This window comes from Tupaia chinensis, unplaced genomic scaffold (assembly GCF_000334495.1).
Source record: "Tupaia chinensis unplaced genomic scaffold, TupChi_1.0 Scaffold000492_1, whole genome shotgun sequence".
NCBI lineage: Eukaryota > Metazoa > Chordata > Mammalia > Scandentia > Tupaiidae > Tupaia > Tupaia belangeri.
The window spans coordinates 2,649-11,730 of NW_006160004.1; the positions used below are offsets into that span (position 1 = coordinate 2,649).

The following is a 9,082-nucleotide window of genomic DNA, read 5'->3' on the forward strand; positions in this document are numbered from 1 at the left end:
CACCGGGTCCAGGACACGAACCGCGGTCGACTACGTGGGAGTCCAGCGACATAGCCATTACGCTAACTGCTGGTTCCCAGGAACCTCAGTTTTGACTTTTAAAAACCTTACGAAGCTAGGAAGATAAAGCAAAACAGACTTCAGACTTTGCAGTGCCTACAAGTTCTTTCCACGTGCATTCTTAAACATGACACCTCAGTTAAAATTCTAGGAATATAACCAATATTTTCAGTTATATCCTGTAAACAGGGAGAAGACTCTTATCAACTTACACAAGTAACTATATGACCATTGAAATAAGAATACTCATAAATAATATCTGGCGGAATCAGGGAGAAGCAAATGTTTTAGTTTTTTTCAAACAGGCATACTTTACTAAGTTGCCATAAACTGCAGATAGCTTAAACAAAGAAAGTATCCTTAAGTCTGGAAAATTATGTAAAAAAACAGCACAATTTCTCTTTTTCACCAACTCCCTCCTTCCCTGAGTGCCGCTCTTGCTGTACGATGCTTCCTCCGGGCTCCTGATCAGCTAGAACTATGCTCATCTCCCTCCAGCATCTGTCACGATCATCTACCGGGACCCCACCAGCCCCCATGAGATGTTCTCCGAAATTGACAAGATCCAGGAGATCACGGACGGGCTGTGCCCGGAGGTGGAAGGGAAGATGGTCAGTAGGGCAGAAGGTACCGTTGATGCCTCGCTCATTGGTGGAAATACCTCCACTGAAGGCCCCGAGGGCGAAGGTACCAAAAGCACAGTCATCACTGGTGTTGACATCATCATGAACCATCACTTGCAGGAAGCCAACTTCATAAAACAAGCCGACCAGAAGGACGTCAAAGATGACATGAAATCAATCAAAGACAAACTTGAAGAGCAGAGACCAGAAAGAGTAAAATCTTTTATGACAGGGGCTGCAGAACAACTCAAGCATATCCTTGCTAATTTCAAATACTAGCAGTTCTTTATTGGTGGCAACAGAATCCAGATGGCACAATTGCACTGCTGGGCTACCATGAGGATGGTGTGACCCCATATATGATTTTCTTTAAGGATGGTTTAGAAATGGGAAAATGTTAACAAATTTGGCAATTACTTTGGATCTATCACCTGTCATCACTGACTGCTGCTTGTCATCCCCAAAACACAGGACAAAGGACAAATGGGATTGACGTCATCTTGAGCTCTTCGTTTATTCTGACTGTGATTTATTTGGAGTGAATGCATTGTTTTTAAGGAAATAAAGCGTGTCCTGTAGATTGTCTAAAAATACTTAGATGAATTTGAGAGACAGCCCATTAGTTTAATACATTTAAACTAAATCCATCCTGTAGTGTTCTTGAAGATACTAGATCCCAGTTATAAACCACTATTAGAAAGCATGACTGTCTTCAAATAACTTCTACCATGAAACCGACTTCTGAGACCAGAATATATAAAAACAAAACAAGAATCTGGGGCCAGCAGGTGGTGTGGTGGTTAAGGTGCTAGATTCCCACATGGCCAACCATGGTTCGAGCCCCAGACCTGGTGACTTAAAAATCATGCTGGGTGCGTGTGCAGAATCCCAAGAGGAGATGAAGAAGAATGGCCTGTGGTGTGGCTATCCCCTGGGGGGAGGGAGGATTTCTCAGTTTCCCTCTCTCTGTTGAGTGAGTGCACACACTTTATAAACAACAACAACAACAACAACAAACGAAAACCAAAGACAACAAGAATCAGAAGTTTAATTCTGGGTTTCAGTAAGGGGCTGCCAGCATCTGAAGTGGAGCCTTACATTCCATCGCCTACAGTGGAAGTCATTAACTCTGGAAGAGATTACCAAAGGAATGAAAGGAGACTAAATCAGTTGGAAACAAAAATAAAGCAAGTTTTTTCTAAGAAGTGCTTGGACTACATTGCCTGTTATCAGGGACCCAGGTAGGTCTGGGTCCTAGCATACAGAGGGGCTGGCCAGGTGAGCCAAGGTACCACATGGGTGGGCTCAGAGAGTGGGGGCTGCTGTCCAGGGGTCCAGGGCCCCGCTGGGTAGTGCTGTAGGGCTTAGGCCTACTCCTCAAAGGGGGCCTTTTCCATTTGTAAAATCGGGTGACAGGGCTGCCTGCCGGGGTGAGCAGCAGCTCCCAGCAGAGCCTGGGAAGTGGGGGTGGACCAGGCCCAGTGAGGTGGTGAACAGGCCTGGGCAGAGGTAGACAGGAAGGCCCTTCTAGAGTGGGCGAAGATTTCTTTGAAAAGGCAAGGCCCAGAGACCGGCCAGGGGGAGTGAGGTAGAGTCTGGGGGGACATCTACTCTAATCTGGTGTAATCCCGTCCTCCTAGGAGATGACTCAGGGAAGGGCACACATAGGCAAGCAGCCTGGGTTGATCGTGCTGGGTGACCGGGGAGCTGAGCCCTTTCACACTTGGGCCTTGAAGAGTCCGAGTTGAAAGGGGCTGTGTGCCCAGAACAGCAGACCCTGCAGGGACACCTGTGCTCTACCCGCCAGCTCTGGGTAAGGACCCACCAGGTACCAGCTTTAAGCTGATTTTCTGTGTTTTCCACATTGTTTGTGGCAGCATGTATTAATTTATGGTCAGAAAAGGGTATTTTTAAAAGTCAAGGGAACCAGCAGTTAGCGTAATGGCAATGTCGCTGGACTCCCACGTAGTCGACCGCAGTTCGTGTCCCGGACCCGGTGGCTTAAAACTCACGCCGGGCGCGTGTGCGTGCGTGCCCAAGATCCCGAGAGGAGAATGGAGGAGAAGGGATTGCGGCGTGACCATCCCCCCTGGGGGGTGATTTCTCGCTTTCTGTCTCTCTGTCTCTCTCTGTCTGTCTGGTGAGCGCACGCGCCCTACAGTGAAAATCTCTAAAAAAAAAAAAAAAAAAAGTCAAGTCAATCAGACCATAAAACAGAACTGAAAGACCCCAGACCCCAGGAGCAGGCTTTCTCTGTAACTGGGGGTCCAGGAAAAAGACAAGAAAGAGAAGGAGCGGAAACTGGCCCTTAGCTCTAGGATTGTCCCCCACCTCTACCCCAGTGCCACCACCCAGGGGGCTCCTTGCGGGACAGTGTGTTCCACCATCCAGGCCTGTCGAAATCGGGTCTCGGGCAACCAACCTCCCGAGTGTCTTCCTCCCACCCCTCCCCATGGTCTTCCTCTGAGCCGCCTTCTGTGATCATGGTGTGAGTTGGACGCCTTGTGTCACCCCAAGAAGATTCAAATGTGGAAACTTCTCAGGGCCTTGTGGTTGCATCTAAACTTCCTGTAGCACCTGGGCATGGACCTACGGGTCCTGGGGCCCTGGGCACAGAGGTGCAGAGGTGGGGCTGTGCAGCCATGCTGTCCTAGGAGCCCTGCAGGAAGAGAGTGTGTCTAAACCCTAACCCCAGACGTCGCTGAGGCAGCCCAAGGCTGCAGGGCACCTGGCTGGAGGCCACCCTGAGCCCAGACGTTCACTCTGGCTGGGTCGAGGACACTAGGACCTACTCGCCTTCAACAGGCAGTGGTCCACCCAGCACAGGGGATCAGACCCGGTGGGCAGCCACAGAAGCCCAGAAGTAGTGCAGACACCCAAGTTTGCTGTACAGGGAACCACCAGAAGAATGAATTTTGCCAGGGACAGCAGATGGTGTAGTAGTTACATGGCTGGACTCCCACATGGCCAACCAAGGTTCAAGTTCCAGAACAGTGGCTTGAAGATTACACCCAGTACTCTGTGTGGGTGCCTGAGATCCTGGGAGGAGAATGGAGAAGGGACTGCAGTGTGGCCATCCCTGTGAAGGGTGATTTCTCACTTTCCCTCTCACTGTCTCAATCTCTGTCTCTCTCTCACTCTCTCCAGTGAGAGTATGTGGCCTAAGGCAAAAACCTCTTTAAAACAGACAAACAAACAAAAAAGGGAACCAGCAGTTAGTGTAATGGCTATGTCGCTGGACTCCCATGTAGTCGACCGCGGTTCACGTCCTGGACCTGGTGGCTTAAACTCACGCTGGGCGCATGTGCGTGCGTGCCCAAGATCCCGAGAGGAGAATGGAGGAGAAGGGATTGCGGCGTGACCATCCCCCCTGGGGGTGATTTCTCGCTTTCTGTCTCTCTGTCTCTCTCTGTCTGTCTGGCAAGTGCACACGCCCTATAGCGAAAACCTCTCCAAAAAAAAAAAAAAAAGAATGAACTCTGACACCAAGAGGGGTTCAGGGTACCTCGTGGGGCCATGGTGCAGAGACCACTAAGGCCACGAGCAGCTTGCTTAGTGGAGGACAGGATTAGACATAGCTAACCAGAGAGGGAGGAAGAGATCACCTAGCAGGGGTGTCGGAGAGAGGGAGAGAAAGGTTGTCCCAAGATTTTCAAAACCTCTACAGATATGTTTGTCAGCCATGGACTTCATGTCCCTTATTGAGACAGTGTGGCCTGATCAGAAGAGGCAAAAAAGTCATCTGGGACCAGCAGATGGCATAATGGCTAAGTCGCTGGACTCCCACATAGTTGACCATGGTTTGAGTCCTGGACCCAGCGGCTTAAAACTCACACTGGGTGTGTATGCATGCACACCCAAGATCCCAAGAGGAGAATGGAGGAGAATGCAGTGGTCATTATCTCCTGGGGGCTGATTTCTCACTTTCTGTCTCTCTGTCTCTCCTGTCTCTCCTGCAAGCGCACGTGCTATAGCAAAAAATCTCTCTAAAATTGAAAAGCTCAGTCTGACTTTGAGGCTGTCCTGCCCCGCCCTGGAGCTGTGGTGCTGAGATGACTGCGTGGGGCAGGGAAGAGGTGTGTCCTCAGGCCAAGGTCAGAGCCAAGGTTGTGCATTCCTGGACTTAAGGGACTCCAGAGATTTCAGGAAATGTCCGGTAACACGAGTTAAAGGGGACTCCTCCCAGACAATTAGAGCAGAGCTGCTTCTGGAAACTTCCAGGGTCTCAGCACAGGCTACCTGTGAAGGAGACATTCTTCAACACCTGGCTGAGTGTCATCCACCTGTCTGTGCTGTCACCTCTGCATTTTCAGTGTCTCTCAGTACAGCTATGGTCCCCAGGCTTCTCTCATGACGCCCTTTTAGAAAAGTTGTAGGTATCTCAGGACAAGTGGGGACATTGTGAGGAGAGATGTAAAGCCTTCTCCACACTCCAGAAAGCTTGCTCCTTCTAGAAGTTCTGCCAGTCTCAGGACTAGCAATTGGCGTAATGGCTATGTCGCTGGACTCCCATGTAGTTGACCACAGTTCAAGTCCTGGGCCCAGTGATTTAAACTCACACCGAGCGCGTGTGTGTGCATGCCCAAGATCCCGAGAGGAGAATGGAGAAGAAGGGATTGAGGCATGGCCATCCCCCCTGGGAGGTGATTTTTCACTTTCTGCCTCTCTGTCTCTCTCTGTCTTACTGGCAAGCACACGCGCCCTATAGCAAAAACCTCTCCAAAAAAAAAAAGTTCTGCCAGTCTTGTTCACAGTGGCACTGTGCTTCCCCTTCCAGCTCAGTCTCCTATGGAGCAAGAGAAAGTTGGGCTGTCCATTCGGCCAACCTGGTCTTGCTCTGGCAGGGAGGAGGCATGAGCAGAGTGGGGTGGCCAGACCAGGGTAGCCTGGGGTTTCTTCTGGGGGTAATTTTCTCTGCCCTGGCCCAGACACATGCTCAAGTCCTCCTTATACACATGGTGCCTAGTTCCCTGAGATGACTTTGTCGTCTGAGAAGGCATCCTCCACTAACGGGCACTCTGGAATACACGAGTCAGCTCCAGCATGTTCCGCCCCCTCCTTACTTGCTCCACTGCTCTGCAGAAATACCCAGGCCCTTGCAGCAAGGATAGACTTGAAGGCCCAGTCAGGGGCTCAGACCATGGCCGTGGGCACTGGTCAGGGCTGGACGAGAGTTCTGATGACCACTTGATGACTCCTACCTGCTGTCAGGGCTGGGCCTGGGGACTCAGAGTGAGTGGCTGCCCATGAAGGGGGAAGGAAAGCTGCAGAAGCTCTGTGCCATGAGCGTCCTGCAAGGTGGTGTACATGCTGGAGGAGCTAGTGGGTCCTGTAGGGACCCCTGGGCTGGAGGCTACCACGACTGGCTGAACAGCTCGGATCTGTCCTCAGGGCTCCTGGCTGGGTGGTGACAGATGCTACTCTGCAAAGTGCTGCTCTCCACCCTTCTGCTCACTAGTACGAGCACTCTTCTGTCCTGACCAGCCTGTGTTGCTCTCTAGGGAGGGGAAGGTGGCACCATGGCCTGGCAGGAGGTTGTGTGGCCCTTTTCGATTTCAGCAGACTCTCCCAGGGCTCTGAAGAGTGACCACAGAGAAACTCATGGATAGCAGCTTTTTTTTTTTTTTTTTTAATGATTATTAGTTTAACTTTATTTACTCATGGAAAGCATCTTTTTTTTTTTTTTTTTAATGATTATTAGTTTAACTTTATTTACTTATTATTCAGTTTGACCAGAGAGAGACAGAGAGAAAGAAGGGGAATGAGAAAGCAAGCTGCCAGGTCCAGGACTTGAACCACGATCAGCCATGTGGGAGCCCAGCACCTAAACCACCATGCAATCTGCCAGCCCCTTGATAGTAGCTTTAAGGACTCCATCTCTTAGAGACTTGGAGAGTTGGCCCTCTTGGACCATTTATGCCAAATAGCACAGGATGCAAAATGCTCAGAGGTAAACAGACTAAAAAAAGCAAAGGGGACAGCGTAGGCCTTGAATGCCCGGAGTGTCCAGTAGAACGTCAGGGGCACAGCAAATCTGCGTGGATCAGACTGCAGCTGTCAGGCCATGCCAGGAGCTGAGGGCACCTTGCCCCTGTGTCCAGCACAGGACAGGTCCCTAAGAGACACTTGTGCAGCAGACGGTCCTGGCAGCTGTCACAGAAGGTCCTCGGGATGAGGACTCTTGCTGTTGATGGTTCAGCTGGCACAGGTGCTGACCCAGGGCTGGTTCTAGACCCTCCTCCACCAGTCTCTCTGGTCTGGACCAGAACCACAGTGCCTTTCCGTTTTTTCCCCGGGTCCCCTGCCTGGCCCACATCTAGAAGCAGCGCTTTTTGGAATCTTCACTGAAAATGTCCATCTAACAATATGAACACACACACGTATGTGCACGAGGTTAGTTATTAAGCACTGTTTGTGAGTGCAGAAGATTGGAAGCAGTGCAAATGCCTGCACGTAGGAGGTATTTGAGTGACTATAGGACCTCCACACAGTGGCACACTCTGCCGCCCACTGCATGACCAAGATTTCTGCGAGCCTGCGCGGAGTGAGTACACATGTTACACATGAGGGCAACATGCAGGCATGTGTCTACAGTGTGTTCCTTCATGTGAGAAAGATGAGAACAGAAGAAAATACACAGACATCTGCTCATGTGTGCAAAATAAAAAGGAAGGATAAACCAGAAGCTAGAATGATTACCTGCAGGGGGGGTAGAAAGAAAGGAGTAGAAATGGATGGCAGGGATGGGGGCAGCTTCTAGTCTAAGGACACTTTTTACTGCAACTCACATTGTCAGAATCATAGTGGTGCCTCGTAGACCTCTTAAATGAACAATGCAAACCAACCAGTGTGGGGAAATCCCGAACGGCAGTAACCTACCTCAGCTACAAAGGAATAACTTAACCACGCTGGGGGAAGTGGGGAAACATACCTGTGGAGAACAGTGTCTTGCTGGCTACTGCAAGTCTAAAGAACCAGACAAACTACTGTACTCGGTAAATTTGTTTCACACGAGGATGAGATGTTTAAAGGCATGATGGTTGGAAGGACAGTCACAGGTGGAGGGGACCAGGGACAAAGTGCAGCCAAGGAGCCTGGCACAGATCCTGGGACAGAAAGAGGATAGCACCGGAACCCTCATTTCAAGTGCGGGAGCGCTGTGGCCTGCTCGTGTGTGGGAGGGAACCAGCAGAGAGGGAGAAGGTGGTAGTGGAGGGGAAGGTGTAGGGTGGGACAAAGGGCCAAGCCTGGTTTCCCGGCCTTCATGGGGTCCATTGCATCTGGGGCCATGTAACAGACCTGCAGGGAAATGGAGCGATCTACGCTGACCAAGAGGTGGGGCTCCCATCACCCCTCACACCCTGCTTGTGTCCCCACAGCCAGTACCCACCCACAGTACCATGCTTAGACCAGAGCTGGCAGAACCCCATGCCTCAGAGGTAGCATTGAGAGGTGAGGCAAATGAAAACAGTTGGACAGCCCCACTCAGGGCCCCACGCTTCCAAGCACCTTCCTGGGAATATTCTAAGTCCTTCTTTGCTGCTTGGGAATGGCTGATCCCTATTTTTCTTGTTCAGGGTGCTCTCTGAATCTTTGCTCCCCTCCTGGGGTCAACCTGTCCATTCCTCTTGGGCTTCAGCCATGTGTGCATGTGTCCGTGTGTGCACACATGTGAGTGTGCACATCCCCCTTCAATTCATTATTGTTGTCCTGCCTGGGGCCCTGTGCAGCCTAGCACTCAAAGGGCGTGGGTAGCCAGTCTTTCCTGCTGTGTATCCTTCCATGGCCGTCATCGAGACATCCACCTCATCCCCTCTGTAGGCTCCACATTGCCAGACAGGCAGTCCTGGGGTGGACCTGCCATCTCCACACCAATGACCTTTGCCCTCACTCCCTTCTGTTCAAGGTGGTGATGTGATGGTGGCATACTGTCCCAGGTCAGTCTTTTTTTTTGAGAGAGATTTTTGCTACAGGGTGCATGCGCTTTGGCAGACAGATAGAGAGAGACAGAGAGACAGAAAGTGAGAAATCCCCCTCCGGGTGGATGGCCATGCCACAATCCCTTCTCTTCCATTCTTCTTTCAGGATTTTGGGCATGCACACACGTGTGACCAGTGTGAATTTTAAGTTGCCAGGTCTGAGACTCAAACCATGATCTACTACATGGGAGTCCAGTGATGTAACCATTATGCCATCTGCTAGTATCCCAGGTCAGTCTTTATCCTGGTGAGAAGAGAGACAGAACTACTTATGCAAACAGGGCCCCAGAACCTGGGAGGCAGGGGTGGGAGCAGCACCGGAAGAGAGCATGTTCAGGGAATGCAGCCATCATGGCTGGAGACTCCAGGAGGGGCTACAGCTGGAAGACACCTGCATAAAATTCTCAGCAGTAAATTCAG

General features: G+C 50.8%; 1 pseudogene; it reads left to right on the top strand.

Moving 5' to 3' along the window:
* Positions 1 to 558: 558 nt before the first annotated feature.
* Positions 559 to 962, top strand: LOC106735709 (translationally-controlled tumor protein pseudogene; annotated as a pseudogene).
* The last annotated feature ends 8,120 nt before the right edge of the window (positions 963 to 9,082 follow it).